We start from the raw sequence: 22,161 nt of genomic DNA, 5'->3' as shown, positions 1-22,161 counted from the left end.
TCCAAGAATGCGTCGACTTGACTCAGAGCATGCCTGGATTTTTAACCGATGGACGTGCCTACAAACGATCATTTTTTTTTTCTATCGGTTTGGTATCCATTGGTTAAATTTAAAACAAGATTGCTTTTTTTAACCTATGGATAAATAACCGATGGGGCCCACACACGATCGGTTTGGTCCGATGAAAATGGTCCATCAGACCATTCTCATCTTGATCGATCGTGTGTACGCGGCATGACCGAAAATTCCATCAGATTTTATTCCATCGGAAATTCTGATCATGTGTACAGGGCATTAGAGTTGGAAATTTCTAGTCCAAAAAGTGGTGGAAGATCCTTTCCCTGGAGCTTTAGATATTATTTATATTTATTTGTATTCAACACTTTTTTGTTTGTTTAGCACTCTATGTATTGATCTCTTTATACTGGTATGTTTTTTATCAAAAATATTTGTTTGTTGGTAATGGAATGTATTTCTCTTATATACTTAGAGTGTACTACATTGGTTATAACATTCATATTTTAGTCTACACTTTAAGAAAAAATGTAATTTGCTTTTACATATTTAGTACGGTATGCATGAGGAAAAAACTACAGTTGGTTGTACCATCTTAGATGAAAATATGAAGTAGTGCCCGACTGTGAAAAGGGTTACTGATATTAAGATAATAATTAGATTTTTTGGCCTGATATGTTCCATGGTATACCCAGTCAGATAATACGGTTCACTTCTTTTTACTGTAAGCAAGGTGTGTGAATGGATAACTGCTCAAGCTGAAGATATAGTAAGTCAGTTTTGCCTGTGAAATACTGACTCTTAGCTATTCATACAAATACCCTGTGATCAAACTTTATATTTCAAAAAGAGGCTCTTGCTGTGAGAACATACTGCCTCTATTTGACAATTGTTAATGTTTGATCTTCATCTATGGAAAATGCTCTAAATGCACTACATTTTATCTGACATGAACTGTAGTTATTAATTGTTATTGGACTACTTCACCTCAAAATTGTATAGCTTCCATCTGATCAGATCTGTCTTGCCCCTACTGATTATTTAACTGTAAAGTAAATTATCAATATCTATACAGTGTCTTGCACAGTATTATTATGGCCAGGACTTAATAAAAACATTTTACATTTTAAACCAGACAAATATGAAGCATCGCATATGACATTTATTTTATTTTATTTTTTTAAATGGGCTTGCTTAACTCAACATGCATTAAAGGGTTACTAAACCCTCATGTTTTTGTTTTTTTAAATAACAAACATGTCATACTTACCTCCACTGTGCAGTTTGTTTTGCACAGAGTGGCCCTGATCCTCCTCTTCTGGGGTTCCTTAGCGGTGCTAGTAGCAACTCCCTGCATCAAGTGCCCCGTCTGAGAAGTGCTCTCTAAGACACCAGTGTGGGCACGCTCCAGACTCCTGCTTCTGCATCTATTGACACAGAAAGCAGTCCTGCCCCCTGGTGCCTGCATCATTAAATTTGACAGCAGCAGGAGCCAATCAGGACATGGGACACCAGCTAGAGCTAGAGCTAGAGCTGGTGTGCTCATCCTCAGGGAGAAGAAAACCAAGTTCCGGTAGGTAAAACGGGAGCACTGGTGAGCTGCAGTACTACAGAAGGTTTTTCACCTTAATGCATAGTTATGCTCCAAAGTGAATGAGTAAAAATAGTGATTCATCCCAACTCGCTTTCAAATCCAGGGGACTGGAGTGAGTGAGTGTGTATGTCTCTGGAGCGTGAGAGAGCCCAGGGTGTCAGGAGAACCCCTATCTAGAAGCCAGGAGTGGACATGTGAAGCAAAGTGCTATAACTAAGGCTGAGTGAGCCAAGAGAGCCAAAGCGCTGGGTCTGAAGGTCCTGTGTAAAAAGAAGCACTGCTCACAAGAGAGCCAGGTGGCTTAGCATTTTTGGTTGACTGTTTTACTGTGTGAAGCTGACACCTCTGCACGGGTAAGCATTGGGGTTGATTTACTAAAACTGGGTGTTCAATATCTGGTGCAGCTGTGCATGGTGACCAATAAGCTTCTAACTTCAGCTTGTTCAATTAAGCTTTGAGCAGTTTTAGTAAATCAACTGCATTGGACCTTTCTTTTTTTTTTTGCTTTAATAAAAGCGGCCCAGAAAGCCTTTTAACCAGAGTTTGGCCTGGCATGGCTCATTCAAATGCTCATCCCCACTAAACTTAATGGGGCAGATCCACGTACCTTTGCGCCGGGCGCAGCGTATCTAAGATAAACTACGCCGCTGTAACTTATTATTTTTTTTTAATCCACAAAGAATTCGCGCTGTAAGTTACGGCGGCGTAGTGTATCTCTTGCGGCGTAAGGGCGCGGAATTCAAATGGATGTGATGGGGCGTGTTTTATGTAAATATGTCGTGACCCGACGTAAACTACGTTTTTTTTTTAACTGCGCATGCGCGGTCCGTGGGGGTATCCCAGTGCGCATGCTCGAAATTAAACCGGAACCAGCCAATGCTTACGACAGTGACGTCATTCTACGCAAATTCCTATTCGCGAACAACTTACACAAACGACGTAAAAAATTCAAAATTGTACGCGGGAATGACGGCCATACTTAACATTGAGTACACCTCATAACAGCAGCTTTAACTATACGCTGGAAAAAGCCGAACGCAAACGACGTAAAAAAATGCGCCGGCCGGTGTACGTTCGTGGATCGCCGTAACTAGCTAATTTGCATATTCAACGCGGAATTCGACGGAAACGCCACCTAGTGGCCGCCGAAAAATTGCAGCTTAGATCCGACAACGTACTAAGACGTACGCCTGTCGGATCTAGCCGAGATGCCATTGTATCTTGTTTTGTAGATACAAAACAAAGATACGACGCGCAAAATTTTAAATTATGCGGCGTATCAAGAGATACGCCGGCGTAATTTCTTTGTGGATCTGCCCCTATATCTTGTATGTCAATATGTTGGATTAGGCAAGATTATAAGGTGAAAACAGTAGGGGGAAAATGCCTAACAAAGAAAACGATTGCATGTGCCTTATCTAAGGACTGGTAAGCTGCTATATATTACTTTTTACCTTTAAGTTCTGAAATGATTAATAGAAGCAAAAATGATATTTACATGGACTTTTACTTATTCCCACTTACATGAACCTCAAGAGGTTCAGAACAAGGGCCCCAAAAAGACAAGAAATCTTATGTTTTTGGATAAGAAAACGATTGGAAAACTTTTGTTAAGTTGTTTATGACACGTAAGTCCCACACGAATCTAGTCATTGCATGTTTTTATCTATCTATCTATCTATCTATCTATCTATCTATCTATCTATCTATCTATCTATATATATATATATATATATATATATATATATATATACATATACACTACATGGGACTGAATTATGGTTAACTGAGAAGGAAACCCAAATTCGTTTTTATATAAAAGCACAATGCAAAATGCAATGGTTGGCAAAAACCTATAGCAAACAATTAACTTTCAGATTTTAGTAGTTACAAAGGGGTACTATCAATTCTGGCTTGTGGCTCTAGGTCACTTCTCTGTCCAATTTGTCCCTGACTGTAATAAGTATAGGCAACTTTTGTGTAGACATGTCTTTCAATAATAACAAATATGTATCAGAGTTTATTAATTGCAGATAAAAGGGTAAAAAGCAGAAATGTAAAGGCAAGTCAAGATTCATATTCCATTGGCAATAAACTATTTGACCCAAGGGGTAATGCAAGGTGAAAGGGAACTCATGACATTTGTTCATCTCTTGTAAAATATTGTTATTAATAATTTGTGTGCTGGCTCTCAAATTCATGTACTTTTATATGCCCTTCACATGTCTTTACTGCAGTGTCTACATATCCTGAATGTACATGACACAGCCTGAGGCCTTTTAGTGTCACAGGTCCCCATTATGATCTTCAATTGGGAAGGAATATGTCATTTCAACATTACTGCTTTACTGCAGTATATTTAGGTTCCCGAAAGTAGCTGCTTAAGTTTGAAGCTTCATTTTTAAATTTAGCTCTGGAATTGCATAAAAAACATATTTAATGTGTGTATCTGTGCTTGTAGTCATCAGAGTCCTAATTATAATTATATATTTTGAAGCAGATGTTTATGTTTACCTATTTGCACTTCTAATTTCGTCCCGATAGTAATGTCTAACTTTACTTAAAGTATATCTTTAGCCATTTCTTTAGTTTAGAACAATGAAGGGTTAAAACCCATGAAAGTTGCTTTTCCCATCAGTGTTCCACTGGGGGAAATTTCCCTTCACTTCCTGTCCTACAGGCATATCAGGAAATAAGGGGCAATATCTCCAAAGTGTGGGAAACTTATCTTTTACAGTTGTCATTACAGTAATGCCGCGTAAACACGATCAGGCTTTTGCCTGGCCAAATCACATCGGAATTCCGACGGAATTCCATCAGAAAAATATAGAACACGTTCTATATCTAAAGTCCGATGGAATTCATCAGAATTTCCAATGAAAAACTCAGATGGGGCTACACACGATTGGAAAATCTGATGGAAAAAGTCCATTGGACCTTTTTCCATCGGAAATTCCGATCGTGTATACGGGGCATTAGTGTTTCTTTTGGAAGACATTTACTTCCTGCAGCACAAAGTATTGGATTCTCTCTCTCTTTGTTCGCCAGAACAAATTTTCACCTAAGCATGGTCACAGAAAGCAAAAAAAAAAATTCTTTCCTACTCTATCCAAAACACGAAAATTTAGTTTTTTGCTTTATATGTACTTCTCCAGCATCTTCTGAAAACATTATCCAGATTAGGAATAACTGAACATTTGTATAAATGCTGTGAAATAAAGAACATTTCTTTTTTTTTTCATTCAAGTTTAAGTTTATTTTCTGATTTGAGTCAGTACACTTGAAAGAGCATTACAGAAAATCATTACATTACAATACATAACCCCATATATCATAGCACACTTTGTTCACTTTTATCTCGTTCTTAAACAATGAACTATCCAACTGCAAGAGAAAATGAATACAATAAGAGATCATAAGCTTCTTGAAAGCAACTAAATTTAGTTGGAATGACCTCCCACACCCTCTTATCTCCCATCAACCCCACCCCCCTGTCTAGTGTCTTAGTGTTATAATATATGAATTAATTCAAGAGCCATACTATTTAAATATATATAGATGGTAAATGGTTAGGGCACACTCTACCCCCCCCCCGACACCCCAAATGGGATCATGCTGCGCCAAAGGAAGAAGAGTAACACCCCCACCCACCCTTCCCCTTAAATCGGAAACATCTACAGTATACAGGGCAAATTAGAAAATAAATAAAAAAATCCTAAATTATGTTACCTCAAATCCATCGGTCTGGGGAAAGATTAACAAGAGAACATAAAATATCCTCAAACAGCTAAAGGGTCACTAAAGGAAAAAAACATTTTTTGCTGAAATGACTGTTTACAGGGTATAGAGACATAAAAGTTAACTGATTCCTTTTAAAAATGATTAAAAATTGAATTTAATCTATCATATAATGTGCCTCTAGTTTCACTTTCAGTTTCAAAGGTACATACATGAAGTTCCGGGTGAGAGGTGAGTCGGAAAGACTCACAGAACAAAAACAAACAAATCCAGGGCAGTGTTTTGTTTTTAAAATTAATCTGATTGGTTCTGAGGAGTTTTAGACACACAGTAATGACAGCTTAGACCACCGTGAAAATCTCCCAGTACCATGGTTATAAGGAAACAGGCAACCAGGAAGTGTGGAGATCACAGCAGAATTACAGCTACTTCAAAGCAAAAACGAACAATGAGGACATGAAACCAGTACTGCAGTAAGGTAAAGGAAGCTATTTAGCTAAAACATTTTTTTCCTTTAGTGACCCTTTAAGACTAAAACTTATTCGAGGAGCCGACTCCATAACAAACATAGATTTAAGAAGTCTTAAAGTGGAGTTTCACCCAAAAACCTTTTTTTTTTAACATTAGATTGAGGCTTGTTTTGTCAAGGGGAATCAGTGTTTTTTTTACAATCGAAGCAGTACTTACCATTTTAGAGATGCATCTTCTCTGCCGCTTACGGGTATGGGCTGCAGGACTGGGCGTTCCTACTTGATTGACAGGCTTCCGACAGGCTTCCAACGGTCGCATACATCGTGTCACGATTTTCCGAAAGTAGCTGAACGTTGGTGCGCAGGCGCCGCATAGAGCCGCACCGACGTTCGGCTTCTTTCGGCTACTCGTGACGCGATGTATGCGACTGTCGGAAGCCTGTCAATCAAATAGTAACGCCCAGTCCCGAAGACCATACCCGGAAGCGGCGGAGAAGATCGCTCTCTAAAACGGTAAGTACTGCTTCGATTTAAAAAAAAACTACCCGATTCCCCCTGACAAAATGAGCATCAATCTAATCTTTTTTCGGGTGAACTCCCGCTTTAAGTACCTTTATTAAAAATGTCAATTTATCCATACTAACTAAGAGTGCATCCATATAGATCAAAAAAGAAGAACACATATATATATATAAAGAAAACTCTATATATATATATATATATATATATATATATATATATATATATATATATATATATATATATATATAACATAAATAAAATAAAAATAAAGAGAAGGAAAGAATAAGAAAGAGAAAAAGAAAGCATGAAAAATATAGAGAGAAAGGGAAAGAGAAAGGGGGTGGGGATGAGAGGGCAAAAGGACAGATAGCCTACCTGCCAAATTTATACATTAGCAAGCAGCGAACGGTGTTGCTAAACTCTTAAGGTGTTTGAGATTCCTAAATACTTCAACCATGGATCCCAAATCTTGTACTTCTATCCAACATTGAGCCAATCCTTTTTTCCTGCTCCATTATCCATGTGACTTTTCTTTTCATACATAATATAGAAACTGAAGGCTTTTTCCAGGCAGCTGCTACAGTAATTCTAGCTCCTGTTAGGATAAATAATATCAGCCTTCTGGTAATAAAGAACATTTCTTAAACAGAAATTGTTATTTTATGTGAAGTTTGAAGTTAAAATTTGTTTTAAAATAATTTACCTTAAATTAAAAAAATATATATATCATGTTAAGTCATGAATGGGAATAATAATGAACAATGATTTAAAACCTTATTAAAGTGATTTTAAAGGAAACATTTTTATTTTTAAAAAACAAACATGTCATTTGGACAGAGTAGCCTCGATCATCCTTTTCTGGAATCCCCTTCGCCAAGTGCCAATAACAAGCCACTTGCTGTAAGGGTACGCCTGCATGCTCACTCCTAAACTGGTTCTCGGCATCTATTAGACACTTGTAGCTAGATTCAGTAAGAGTTAGGTCGGCGTATCAGTAGATACACCGACCTAACTCAGAATCTGCGCCGACCTAAGTTTAAGTGTATTCTCAAACAGAGATACACTTAAACCTATCTAAGATACGACGGCTTGCGCCGTCCTGTCTTAGGGTGCAATATTTAGGCTGGCCGCTAGGTGGCGCTTCCATTGCGGTCGGCATAGAATATGTAAATCACTAGATACGCATATTCACGAACGTACGCCCGGCCGCCGCAGTACAGATACGCTGTTTCCGTAAGAGATAGGCCGCCTAAAGATAAAGCTGCCCCTAGGAGGCGTAGTCAATGTTAAGTATGGCCGTTGTTCCCGCTTCGAAATTCGAAAATTTTACGAAGTTTGCGTAAGTCGTCCGTGAATAGGGATTTACGTAATTTACGTCCACGTTGAAACCGTTGAAACCAATAGGCCCGTGCGGCGTACGTTGCCGCAATGCACGCTGGGATATGTAGGCGGACCATAAAACACGACCCCTCAGGTAAATTTGAATTGAGCGCCATTACGCCCGCCCGATTTACGCTACGCCGCCGTAACTTAGCAGGCAAGTACTTTGAGAATCATATACTTCCCTCGCTAACTTACAGCGGCGTAGTGTAAACACGCTACACTACGCCGCCGCAAAGTTAGGACAACCTGTGTGAATCTAGCTAATAGAGCACGGCTCAGTCCTGCCCCCCCGCTCCCTCCTCACTGGCTGTGATTGGCAGCAGCAGCAGTCAATGGCTCCAGCTGCTGCATTCCAGATAATCATGAGGGAGTGACCGGGGAGAGCCTCTGGTCTTGCGCACATCGCTGGATCGAGATCTGGCTTAGGTAAGTATTAGGGATGACTGAGGAGGGAGTTGCACACTGAAGGTTTTTTTACCTTCATGCATGTAATGCATGAAGGTAAAAAAAAAAAAAAAACTGCAGCCTTTACAACCACTTTAAAACTATAAAATGTTGTTAGAAATGGAAGAATATAGCTTATCAGTATTAAACCCAAATTTCAAAACACCCCAATATTTTGTCTCATATGAGTTCTCTACTTAAAAACAAATAGTGATATATGTTACTTCATATAAAGTAATGCAACAAATAAAGCATATAACAATCATTAGCTTGATATGAAATTGAAACTTTTTACATAAATTACGTTACAGTCAATTTAGTGCTTGGCATTATGTAAACTGCTGTATAACAACAAATACATTTTTCTTAAACCAGATTTTTACAAAACATCAAAGCATGATTGCAACATTAGGACAGATGACAGTAACTGATAATAATGCCAATAAAGACACAAAGGGATACAGAGTAACACGTGCACAGTGTACAAAACTGAGCAAAGTCAAAACACTTAAAAATTGATAAGCCCCATCTGTTATACCACTTTTAGAAAGGTATCATATTAAAATATTTTACCAAAGGAGACTTGTATGCTTTCTTATTTTCAAAAAAATGTCTTAATATACAATTTTCAACTAATCAGTAATGATTTTGTGTATTGTGCTGTCTTGTGCAATTTTTTAAAGGTACTTACTATGGTTTTATTTAATAAGTCAGCTGGTAATACACACATTACAGTGCCCATTAGCAAATAACCAGTAAACATTTTGACATTGTTTTGAACGAGTAATGCCCCGTACACATGATCAGACCTTTGTCCGACCAAATTCACATCAGAATTCCGACGGAATTCCATTGGTGTAAAATAGAACATGTTCTCTATGTAAACTCTGATGGAATTCATCTGAATTTCTGATGGAATTACTCCGATGGGGCATACACACGGTCGGAATTTCCGATGAAAAAAGTTTGTCAGACTTTTTCCATCGGAAATTCTGATCGTGTGTACGGTGCTTAATTCTGAGAAACAATAACATTTGACCAGTTGCTGCAGTTTTGACATGGACACCATGAAGAATGTGATTTGTTGTTGCATAAACACTGTCAGGCCTCGTACACACGACGGGACATGTCCGATGAAGACGGTCCACGTACCGTTTTCATCGGACATGTCCGCTGGCGGATTTTGGTCTGATGGCTGTACACACCATCAGACCAAATTTCCCGTGGACAGCGAACGCAGTGACGTGGCTGCACCGTCGCCGCGATGATGACGCAGCGACATGCGCGACCCTGGAAGGTCAATGCTTCCACGCATGCGTCGAATCACTTCGACGCATGCGAGGGCTTTCAGCCGAGCGGACATGTCCGGTGAGTCGTACAGATGACCGAACATGTCCGACGGACAGGCTTCCAGCAGACATGTTTCTTAGCATGCTAAGAAACATTTGTCCGCTGGAAACCTGTCCGATCCGCCGGAAAATTGTCCGGTCGGCCGTACGGACGACCGAACATGTCCGCGGAAACTGATCCAGTTTCAGCGGACATGTTTGGTCGTGTGTACGAGGCCTCATAGGTCATATTTACTATCTTTTTCATTAGGTGTAAGTATTAACTTAAAATAACTTGATAACCTGACTAAAGTCACACATGCAAAGCAAACCCAGACTTTTTTTTTTTTTTTTTAAATAACCATACACAGGATTGTGTATTCTAAGTGATTTACTTTCACTTTAATCACCTAAGCTAAATAAATCTATGCTTTTATAAATTACCATTCTATGTTCCTATAATAAATTAGCTTCCATGTGTATCTTAACGACTTCAATACCAGGCACTTACACTTCCTGCCCAAGCCAATTTTTAGCTTTTAGCGCTGTTGCACTTTGAATGACAATTGCACGGTCATGCTACACTGTACCCAAACACATTTTTTATCATTTTGTTCCCACAAATAGGTCTTTCTTTCGGTGGTATTTGATTTTCTTCCGGTGGTATTTGATCACTGCTGGGGTTTTTATTTTTTGTGCAACAAATAAAAAAGACCAACAATTTTGAAAAAAAACTTTTCTGTTATTTGTTTTGTAAATAAGTACATTTTTCTCCTTCAGTGACAGGCATTGATGAGGCTGCACTGATGGGCACTGATAAGGCAGCACTGATGGGCACTGATGAGGTGGCACCAATGAGGTAGCACTGATGAGGTGACACTGAGGGGCACTGATAGGCGACACTGATAGGTGGCAATAATGGGCACTGATAGGTGGCACTGGTATGCAGCACTGATGGGCAATCATAGTCGGCACTGATGGGTACTTATAGGCTGCACCGATGGGCACTGAAAGGCTGCACTGATGGGTACTTATAGGTGGCACTGATAGGCGGCATGGAATGGCATCATTTGTGGGCACTGATTGGCATATATTGGGCACACTGTGGGATCGCTGGTGGCCTTCAGGGACATACCTGGCCATCCATGTGTTAGGGGCTTCCCTGGTGGTCCTGGTGGCAGTCATGTTGGTCCAGTTTTGACATCCATGGTGGGGGCTGCACTGATAAACAATCAGCACAGACCCTCCCTGTCAGGAGAGCTGCCGATCGGCTCTCCTCTACTCGCATATGTCAGATGCGAGTGAGGAAAAGACGATAAATGGCTCTTCCTATTTACATTGTGATCAGCTGTGATTGGACATGGCTGATCATGTGGTAAAGAGCCACTGTCAGAGCTCTTTACCGAGATCGGTGTAGCGATGTGTCAGACTGACATGCCACACCACCGATTGCCATGATGCACGCCCCCACGGGCACAAGATAACAGTTATCCTGGTGGACGTCATATGATGCCCAGTCAGGATAACTGAACCACCACCCAGCTGTCATTCTGCTATAGGTCGGGCGGGAAGTGGTTAAAGTTTTAATTGCAGTTAAAAAGAATAGGTAAATTCAGATATAACTTTAAAGTTGAAGTCCATGCAAAAACTAAAATCCCTGCATCTATAGACACCACAGATCTAACACTAACCTCTCTATCCCTGTGAAGAAAACATTAGTATACATACCTTTTTGAAAGCCGATCTGACCCGCTCCGACCGGATCCCATGCTGAACTGTCGGCTGCGGCTTAACTGTGTAGCCGTGTGCAGAGGAGACAGACGACAACGGAAGCCCCATAGTAACTCTATGGGTGAAGTCACTTCCCATTCATTTCACAGCCGTTGTTGGCCGTGGCATCTGCAGAGCTCCCAGAGATTGGGTTGGAGTGGGTCAGAAAGGCTTCCAAAAAGGTATGTACAGTATACTAATTTTCTTCACAGGGATAGAGAGGTTAGTGTTAGATTGGTGGTGTCTATAGATGCAGGGATTTTAGTTTTTGCATGAACTTCCACTTTAAGTGATACTTCTGAAATGCTCTGTTTTTTATTTCCTTACTTTCTGCTCTTTCTAAGGTATCATATGCAAGTAACTTTCCAGACAGAATGACCTTCATATGTAACGTGTAAACTTGTTTTTAATCTGTCAACGAATGCAAATCCCCTTGTTAATATTCTCTGGAGTTCTAGTGCTATCATTTCTCTTCTTTTTTTTCTCATTATCTCTAGCACTTTGTCCTGTACTAAGAAGAAATTAGCTTCTAATGAGTTTTGTCCTAGTTTTATGTTACTTGTTGTTTGAACACTCTGCTTCAGAGTGCAGGTGAAAACCTATGACAAGCTGTATTTGTTATGAGAAATAAGTGAGCAAGCATTCTGCATTGTACTAGATCATATGATGTTGCTATCAAAGCACATTGTATGTCAATAAAACTAAAAAGTGTAAGGCATGACTAAAGATAGTGTCAGATGTGTTCTCGGTGATCGAAAAAAAAAAGATATGATTTGCCATGCCTTGTGTTCTGAAGTATTACATATATTTATTTATGTCTTAGTTTATTGATTGATATACTGCTAGTATTATGATTACAGGATTGGAATCTTGATTACACAAACACACACAAAGTTGCATGTGTGAGAGGTAAAGAGTACATATATGGTTCCTTAGCTGAGATAAATGGTCAAATATATTTTTCCCAAAATCTGAAGCAATGAGTATTTAAGAGGAATTTCTTTTTTTTAGCTAAATAGCTTCCTTTACATTACTGCAGTCCTGGTTTCATGTCCTCATTGTTAGTTTTTGCTCTGATGTTGCTGCAATCCTTCTCTGTTCTGAACAGTCTGTTTCCTGATGAAAAAAGTCATGGGAGCTTTCTGTGGTCACTAATCAAGAAGGTGTGATTACTGTGTGTCTAAAACCCCTCAGCACCAATCAGTTTCGTTTTCTAAACCATCACAGCCCTGTATTGGCTCTTTGTCTCTGTTCATCACAGAAGCATGAAACAGCATAAAAAAACAAAACTGAAACTGTAGGTACATTATATGATTGATTTTTATCTAGTTTTAATCATTTTTAAAAGGAATCAGTTAACTATTATGTCTCTATACCCTGTAAACAGTCATTTCAGCAAAACAAATTTCTTCCTTTACAACTCCTTTAACCACTTCAGCCCCGGAAAATTTGGCTGCCATTTTATTTTCTAGTGAAGGTAAATTGGGTATCTGGCACTCCAGGTGGCAATGCCCTTAGTTTGTAATGATGTACATTTAATTAGTCAGTCTTTAGGTAAAAATAAAATTGAACCACGGTAAGGGGGTTGTTTAACTTGTAAACAACAAGTGTCAGAAAGAGGCTCGCTCCTTAAGTGGTTAATTGATTTTTTTTTTCTTACTGAAATTCTTCTTTAGGTAAATGAGCACTTGTCTTTTATTTTCTTATTTATTTATTTTTTTAAAGTGTATTTTGTGCGTGTAACCGAGAGAGGAGCCGGACTGCAGGAGTTGGGAGTAGGCAGGCCTCCCCCAGAGGCAATCTGCCACCTTTCTCCATGCCCCGGGTGGCAATGGTGGGTGTGTGAGGTGGTCCTCCCACACAGCCCGCCCTACCTGCTCCGCTTTGAAGCCCAACAGGGCAGAGGGACTCCCTATAAGGAAGTGAGAGGATCTAGCCCGCTCAACCAGCCCCGTTAGTCCTTTGCCTCTCTTTTTAGAGACCGCGTTGGTCAAAGTGCGTGCATGTTAAACCAATTTCCAGTGCGTGTAAGTGTGGTGGTTTTTGTGGGAGTACTAAGCGCAAGCTTACCTCGCATAGCACACCCACCTGGAGCCGGGTTGGGACCACCAAACTCAATTCACATGTAGCTGAGACTGGGATCTGAACCTCTAGCTGCAGAGGTGAATGGCTTGTCAGTGCAGTGCCAATCGCGTTGAGCCACCGCAGCTCCAGCACTTGTCTTTTATAACATATGGAAGTGACAATTATGTTTAAACTTGATAGGTTACAGTAGAAATAATTAAATTACCATGCTGATTTACTTTTATATGGCTGTATCAATAGTGTATTGTTAATATAAATGTGTATTCAAGTTTTTTTTTTTTCTATAAGGTGATATGTATTTTACATTTATAAGCCCAATAATGAAGGGTTTAGTTTCAACACCACAATATCAAGTAAGTCGAATATTAAACTAGAAGCATTGTATTATCTTTACACAAATGTCACTAGTCAGTTCAAGACTACATCTATTGCTCATTGGTGCTGAAGACCCTGAAGAAAATTAATACACATTTGACATTTTAGGCAGAATATACACCTTTATTATATTTTTCTTTTCCTTAAGCACGTCTTAACCCCTTCATGATGGACATGTACAGTACCAAATTTTAATGTCTGAGCCTAGTTTTTAAACTTTGGCTCATATTATTAAAACTGTACATATCACCTACCTAATACCCCTAACCATTTACAAAATAAGCACCCAATGTTTGACATGTTTAAAAAAAATGCCCCCCATTGTAAATCCACCATCAATCACATAATCCAGTGATGCAGATCCATGTCAGTCACAACGCCCAATGTCTAAAAGATTGTTGCCGTATGTTTTTTTGGGTAATCTGAATTAAGTAGAGATATGTGTGTATATGTATGTATATGTATGTGTGTATGTATATATATATATATATATATATATATATATATATATATATATATATATATATATATATATATATATATATATATATATATATATATATATATATATATATGTATATATATATATGTGGCTGTGTCTGTGTATGAATATAGAGATATATATATTCTAAATATATATATTTCTCTGAGTAAGAGGCGGAAGACATTTCAGTCAGAGTACAAAGTTTATGGTTCATTTAGCATACTAATTCATGGCATTTAGCATATAGCAAAGTTCATTGTTTGGTAACAGACATTGTGGAGCCAATGAATTAAACCACCTTATGTGAGGGACCCCATGCTGGGATGTTCAATCAAGATAGCCACATCCTGTTTAAGCTTGGGAAAAATTCACTTTACTCTGCTGTCGGATATAGTCACCAAGATTTGCATGAAAGGGGGCTGACTTATTTAGTCGGGCCTCCAATCATGATCCTAGCTAGGCCAACCAATGGGACGTCAGCTTAGAAAGATATACTCCACAGCACAGATTAATGGAGTTCACTTTATGGAACCATCACTTGATGGAAGGATGTCTTGATGGAGAGCTGGCCTACAGGCCTGGGTCTTAAAAGGGTAACTATGTGATAATTACTTGTAGCAACTGCCCATGCTGGTAATCTAAGGTTTTAGAGGAATATACTCTGTATTCCTTCATGTAAATGTATGTATTTTAACCTACGATCTGAGTTTTGAGACTATAGATAGGTTCTGTGTGTTAGATTAGACTTTGTATAAGCTCTAATAAATGTGTTATGTTAAAGCTTTTGCTCTGGACATTAGAACTCTCTTATTATAACCATATATCATATATGTGAGTTATTAATTCTTAAATATAAAGTTACTTGGTAACAAGATGAACAAAACCTGCTGTCTGCCAACATGTTAAAACCTGTCATATAATTCCTATCAAATATCATCTCCCAGTTCTTGCTGTCAATGTTTCTGAATTCTGTTCACTTTTGCTTTAAAAATACACTCTTATTGATTGATCTGTAAAAGCATCAGAAGCCCAGGAGCTGATTGTTTCAGCCCCAGAGCTTAGGGCTTATAAATAGGGATAGATGAATGGTTTGGTGTCAGGTGCATACTTACCGAGACCGAGATGCTGAGGGCGGCTCACCTTTGCGACCTGGCGTGATCGGCCCCCTGGAGTTTGGACAGAGGGGGAAAGGCACAAGGAGGCACCGGTACCAGCAGCGGAGCTGAGGACTTGATATGAATAGTCAGAGGCTTAGCTGACGGTGGTTCACTGGAGACATTTGGTGGATCAGGTAACAACAGTTCAGGTACACAGAGCACGTAGTCGGGGGCAAGGACTGAAGGCGGGTCCGGGGTGCAAGCCGAAGGTCAAGGGTTGGAGAAGGCAGAGAATCCAGAGGTACAGGCCAGAGGTCAGGGACAGGAGACAGCAGCAATCCAGAGACGTAAGCCAGAGATCAGGTTCAGGAGAGAGAGCAGAGTCGTGAGGAAATCCGGATCAAACAAGGCAGGTTCAGTAACAGGAAGCACACGGCAGGAGCTGACGACAAACCAGCAACCTGTCAAAGGACAGGGGCTGGTTTAAATAGGCCGGTCAGGCCTCTGATTGGCTCTGGGGTGAGGGTGTGCGTGCGCGCCCGTGCACGCGGCGAGCCGCCGGACTGCGCATGCGCGATTTGCGCACAGGCGTGCGCCGCAGCGCTGTTCTACCGCGCATGTGCGTTATTCTGCGTCTGGCTGAGTTGGCTCCCTGACATTTGGTCTGTTCGCCGAACATCCAAATTTGAGCGTTGCACAGTGCATTCTGCATCCTGATTCTGCATCCTGATCCTTATGCAAAGCTTTGCCCAATCAGGGCACAGTGTAAGCTAGTTGTTAAGGAGCGGGCCTGGGAAGCCAGCCCCCGACATCCTTAACAACTGATAACTTATCAGCTGTCAATGAGTTTCCCTGCTGACAGCTGAATAATAAAAAAAAGTGTGGGGTCTCCCCAGTCCATACCAGGCCATTTGGGTCTGGTATGGATTTGGAGGGAAACCCCACGCCAAAAGAAAAAATGCAGCCTCCCCTCCAAATCCATATTAGACCCTTATCTGGACATGCAGCCTGGTAGATGAGGAAAGGGGGTGGATAAACAAGCCCCTCCTCCTGAACCATATTAGGCCACATGTCCTCAACATGGGGGGTGGGTGCTCTGCCCCCACACCTCAAAACACCTTGTCCCCATATCGATGGGGACAAGAGTCTCATCCCACAAAAGGTTACAACAAGTAATAAAAACAAGAAGTTTTTGACAAATCCTTTATTTAAAATGTTAATTTATTTTTTTAAATAAATTGTCAATCATGTCACGCGCTGATAAGGATAGGCTCAAACGTGGCTGCACAGATCGGGAAATGTCTCACTGCCTGTGATTAGCGCTGCGCAGTGTATGCTTCCTAGCGGGCTAAGGCATGTAGAGCTGCAAACAAGCCTGGGCCCTTTTCTTACCCGCTGACCTGCCGACCAGAACATTCTTTAAATGCTCTGCCTTCTGGGATAGCCTCCCTCTGAATGCCTCCTCTGTGCATTGACAGATCTTTTATAAGTAAGGGGCAGAGCCACCATCAGAAGGGGGCAGTGTCACCGGGGGATGTAGCCTTGTCTATAAAATAAATAACAAAAAGCAGAGGAGTCATTTAGTGGAAGGCCAGCGGGTGGTGTGATTGACGATGGGTTTACATGGAGGGACACAGTTTTTTTATTTTTTAATAAAGGATTTGTAAATAACTTGTCTCTTGTTTTTATAACATTTTGACACTTTTTTGGTAAATGGGTAGGGGTACTATGTACCTGATACTCATTCACATGGGAGGTCTGGATCTAGGGGCCCCCTTGTTAAATGGGGCTTCCAGATTATGATAACCCCCCTGCCTGCAGACCCCTACAACCACCGACCATGATTGTGGGGATGAGGCCCTTGTCTCCATCAAAATTAGGACAAGGTGCTTTGGTGTGGGGGGGCAGAGCACCCCTGCCCCAAAGCACCCACCCCCCCATGTTGAGGGCATTGGGCTGCTTGTCCCTCCTCCATTTCCTGACCTGCCAGGCTGCATGCCCAGATAAGGGTCTGGTGTTGATCTTTTGGGGGACCCCCACATGTTTTTTTTTTTTCATTTTGGCATGGGGTACCAAACTCAAAGGACCTGGCATGGACTGGGGGGCAGCATATCCCAGCAATTAGTCTTCACTTGATGCTGGCTCCTGGGATGCTATTTAGTCCCTTCTCAACTATTTCATAATACCTCAGTGTTTTGCCTGTGAACCCCATGTACTTTACTCCCTGTGATCCTGTTCCTCATCCTGATCCTGTTTCCACCTGCCCTACCTTCTCCCTGTTTTAGCTTATCCCCTGCACTCAGCCTGATCATGATCTGCCCCATAGTTTAGTTTAGTTTGTTTAGGTAGGTTTGCTTAGTTATTCTCACTACCACTGATTATGTACGCTTTATTTAGTTTTACTAGGTGTTGTATTCTTTGGTGTATTTTATTTTGTATTTATTAATGCATTTCTCATTTGTTTCACTTCCATAACAAACTATAGTTATTTTCATTCAGTGGGAGTGTAGTGATCTCTGTGCACATCTATATGTATCTCTTTCACAGGGTACCAGCACTTGGTACTGTACAGTATCTTGATATAGTACTGAAATCACTTTAGGATTCCTTCAATATAACCTATAGTTACACAATCAGTAATTGATATAAAAGAAACATTTTTATAATTAAGTTTCATATGTTCTTTAAAAGAGTCAAATAGTTAAAAGCTAAGTTTTTTTTTTGTTTGTTTTCTTTTGATCAGCGGTGAGAGATGTCCCTTGTGCTGGTGGCTCTTGTCTTAATTGAATTCCAAAGTCCACTGCCCCCTCATACCCTCACAGTGGCACACTTCCAGGGCTGTGAGGGTTAATCTAGTGACTGGACCTGTCATAGACACTCCTTGACTGATTATACTGACCCTTTGCCTCTCCTCCATTCATAGACACTGTACTATAACTTATTCCTGGCTATAGCTACTGTCAATGAAAAGTGCTCTAAAGCTTTACAAAAAGTGTCCTCTATACAAAATTTACCTAAGAAACGTAAAGGTTTCTAAGCTTTTCATTGTCCACAATTGTGGTTAAGAAAACCACAAAACTTGGAGCAATTCATTGTGAAAGTGATTCAGGAAGCAATTAGCTCCACTATATGACAGCATCGCCATGAAATGTGTATATATATGACTAGTACAACATTATACAGAAGGTTGCGGGTTGAAGAATGTGCAAGGCTTTCTAAGGTGCTTCTTGAGCAGAAATGTGCTTTGATAAACAGCCCTGCTGTTTCCCAGCTATATAGTGCTTCAATATCGTGTAAAGAAAACAGAAGTTTCAAACTGACAGATGGCTCTGCTTGAAAATTGAGAGATTCATGTTATATACTTCAAGCAATAGCACATATGCAGGTGCATAAAAATATAAAAAATAAAACAAATAAATACAGTCACATTCAATACTGAACACCAAACACATAATCATACAACAAAAAGTGATTTTTTTCCCCCCAAAGATTTTGTTTTGCTTGCCTGAAAACAGCATTTTATATGACAAAAAACATAGTTACACTGTACTGTATGTCAATACTGTATAATGACAAAATGTCAGCATGGACATATGTTAATTGCACAAATATTTACAGAGTGTTTCTGGCTTTCCCATCTTGAAAATGATCACTTCAGTATATGTTTTTTTATTGTTTATTTAGTGTTTTCTATGTTATTGTTTTACCAAGGATTTTCTTTTAATTTGAATTTATGGGTGTTTAAAGTGGAAGTAAATTCCATCTCTCATCTAAAGCTTATCTATAGGTAAGGCAAATATGTCCTAAACGTGCACCGTTTAGAAGATATTTACTATATATGCAACTGATGTCATCGAGACATACACTCTGAAGGAACGGCCAGCCGAGCCGCTCCTTCAGAGTCCTGTGCAGTAAATGGTGGCTCCCCCATGCATGCACAGGAGTGACGTCATTGCGGCTCCAGCCAGTCACACAGACAGAGTCCACGGACCTGGAAGGAAGATGGGTGAAGATGGAAGCGGCCTCCAGCTGTGACATTGCATCGCTGGAATGCCTTGCTTTCAAGTAAGTTTCACATAATGTGCTAGTATGGGATTCATACTAGAACATTATAGACAAAAACTGAACATTCCATAGCTTAACTCACCAACCAGTTTGCCAAACAACCAAATTAACCTGTCCAACAGTATGCGTTAAAAACAGGGGTTTAGTTAGCACGCATTTGCAAATCCATGTGTAAGCTGCAAGGCCTCTTCACTGCAACCTGTCTACAGCTTGCAGTCCTAACACTGCTGAATTTATAAGCATCCCCACAATGGAAGAACCTGCATTTAATGGATAAATGAGGGGCAGGTGGGCCTGGAGGCAGCCCAATCCCCCTTAAAGGAATAGAAGTACACTGGACACTAGGGATGAGGTTCGAGTCGAACTCATGTTCGACTCGAACATTGCCTGTTCACCTGTTCGGCGAACAACGAACAATTAGGGGTGTTCGTGGCAGATTCGAAAAGCTGCGGGAACACCCTGTTAAAGTCTATGGGAGAAATCTAAAGTGTTAATTTTAAAGGCTAATATGCAATTTATTGTCCTAAAAAGTGTTTGAGGACCTGGGTCCTGTCCCAGGAAACATGTATCAATGCAAATTTTTTTTTTTAAAAACGGCTGTTTTTTCAGGAGCAGTGAATTTAATAATGCTAAAAGTGAAACAATAAAAGTGTAATATTACTTTAAATTTCGTACCTGGGGGGGTGTAAAGTCAGCATGTGAAAAAGCGCATGTTTCCTGTACATAGAACTGTCCCTGCACAAAGTGTCATTTCTGAAAGAAAAAAAGGCATTTAAAACCGGCTTTGCGGCTCTAATGAATTGTCAGCTCTGGCAATTCAGAGATGATTCATTCATAAAAAATAAAAATAAAAAAGCTGGGGGTCCCCCCAAATTCCATTAACAGGCCCTTCATGTCTGATATGGATATTAAGGGGAACCCCACCGTCAATTAAAAAAAAAATGACGTGGGGTTCCCCCCAAATATCCATACCAGACCCTTCAGGTCTGGTGTGGATTTTAAGGGGAACTCCACCCCAAATTAAAAAAAAAATGGCACAGCGGAATGACGTGCTGGAGCTGTGACATTTCTTATATAGGGTAAGCGGCCACCCATCACGTGACCCCGCCCCCTCTGACGCACCCTCGTACGTCACTGGGAAAGACTGGGAAAGACCGGTGTTTCCCAGTGACGTACAAGGGTGCGTCAGAGGGGGCGGGGTCACGTGACGGGTGGCCGCTTCCCCTATATAAGAAATGTCACAGCTCCAGCGCGTCATTCCGCTAGGCTGTGTCCAGCGGAGAGAGGAGCTGCCTGCTGCGCTCTGGACGGATGGATCTTCTCATCGCTGGACCGGACCGATGATCACCTGTCGCTGGAGAGATCATCCATCGCTGGATAAAAGACAACGTTGGAGTGGGGGGCCGGGCCGAGAGTGGATTCACATCGCTGGATTTTTTATTTTTCTTTATTAATAAAGGATTTTTTTCTACGGTGTCTGTGTGTTTTTCTTTAACTATTTACACTTCCTTCGTGAAATGGTAGAGGTACAGTGTACCCCATTACTAATTCACATAGGGAGGGCCAGGATCTGGGGGTCCCCTTTGTTAAAGGGGTCTTCCAGATTCTGATAAGCCCCCGCCCGCAGACCCCCACAACCACAGGGCAAGGGTTGTGGGGATGAGGCCCTTGTCCCCATCAACATGGGGACATCCTCCCCATGTTGAGGGCATGTAGCCTGGTGTGGTTCAGGAGAGGGGGGGCGCACTCTGTCCCCCCTCTTTTCTGTGGCCGGCCAGTTTAACATGCTCGGATAAGGGTCTGGTGTGGATTTTTGGGGGAACTCCACGCCATTTTTTTTTAAAATTTGGGGTGGAGACCTGAAGGGTCTGGTATGGATATTTGGGGGGAACACCACGTCATTTCTTTTTAAATTGACGGCGGGGTTCCCCTTAATATCCATATCAGACCTGAAGGGCCTGTTAATGGAATTTCGGGGGACCCCCAGCTTTTTTATTTTTATTTTTAATGAATGAATCATCTCTGTAATTGCCAGAGCCGACAATTCATTAGAGCCGCAAAGCTGGTTTTAAATGCCTTTTTTTCTTTCAGAAATTACACTTTGTGCAGGGACAGTTCTATGTATGGGAAACATGCTCTTTTTCACATGCTGACTTTACACCCCCCCTAGGTACGAAATTTAAAGTAATATTACACTTTTATTGTTTCACTTTTAGCAATATTAAATTCACTGCTCCTGAAAAAACTGTCGTTTTTAAAACTTTTTTTTGCATTGATACATGTTTCCTGGGACAGGACCCAGGTCCCCAAACACTTTTTAGGACAATAACTTGCATATTAGCCTTTAAAATTAACACTTTAGATTTCAAATGTTCGAGTCCCATAGACTTTAACGGGGTTCTAAAGTTTACACGAACATTTGGTGTGTTCGCAAGTTCTGATGCGAACCGAACAGGGGGGTGTTTGGTTCATCCTTACTGGACACCCAGCAGTAGCACAGTGGCAGCGACATATGGCCCCTGCCCCCACCTATAACTGACCTTCACAGCAAGGAGTACATGGAAGGGCAAACACATCAAAGACAAAAACAGAATATTTCATAGCTCAACTCACCAACCAGTTTGCCAACCAGTTTGGTTTGTTACTGGTGTAAATATGGTCCAGGGACACACTGGGCACCTTTGCTGCCACTGTGCTATTGCTGGGTGTTCAGTGTGCTCCTGTTCCTTTAAGGGGGATTGGGCTGCCTCCAGGCCCACCTGCCCCTCATCTTCCATTGTGGAGAAGCTTA

The 22,161-nt window shown here is 40.8% G+C and overlaps 1 protein-coding gene across 1 annotated transcript in view; it reads left to right on the top strand.

Moving 5' to 3' along the window:
- Positions 1-22,161, top strand: part of LOC120929674 (protocadherin-9-like) — a 1,495,744-nt gene that overhangs the window by 414,096 nt on the left and 1,059,487 nt on the right. The window lies entirely within an intron of this gene.

The sequence above is a fragment of the Rana temporaria genome, chromosome 2 (assembly GCF_905171775.1).
Source record: "Rana temporaria chromosome 2, aRanTem1.1, whole genome shotgun sequence".
Lineage (NCBI taxonomy): Eukaryota > Metazoa > Chordata > Amphibia > Anura > Ranidae > Rana > Rana temporaria.
Note: the sequence above shows the minus strand (reverse complement) of the source record. Positions and strands in the feature narration are given on the sequence as shown.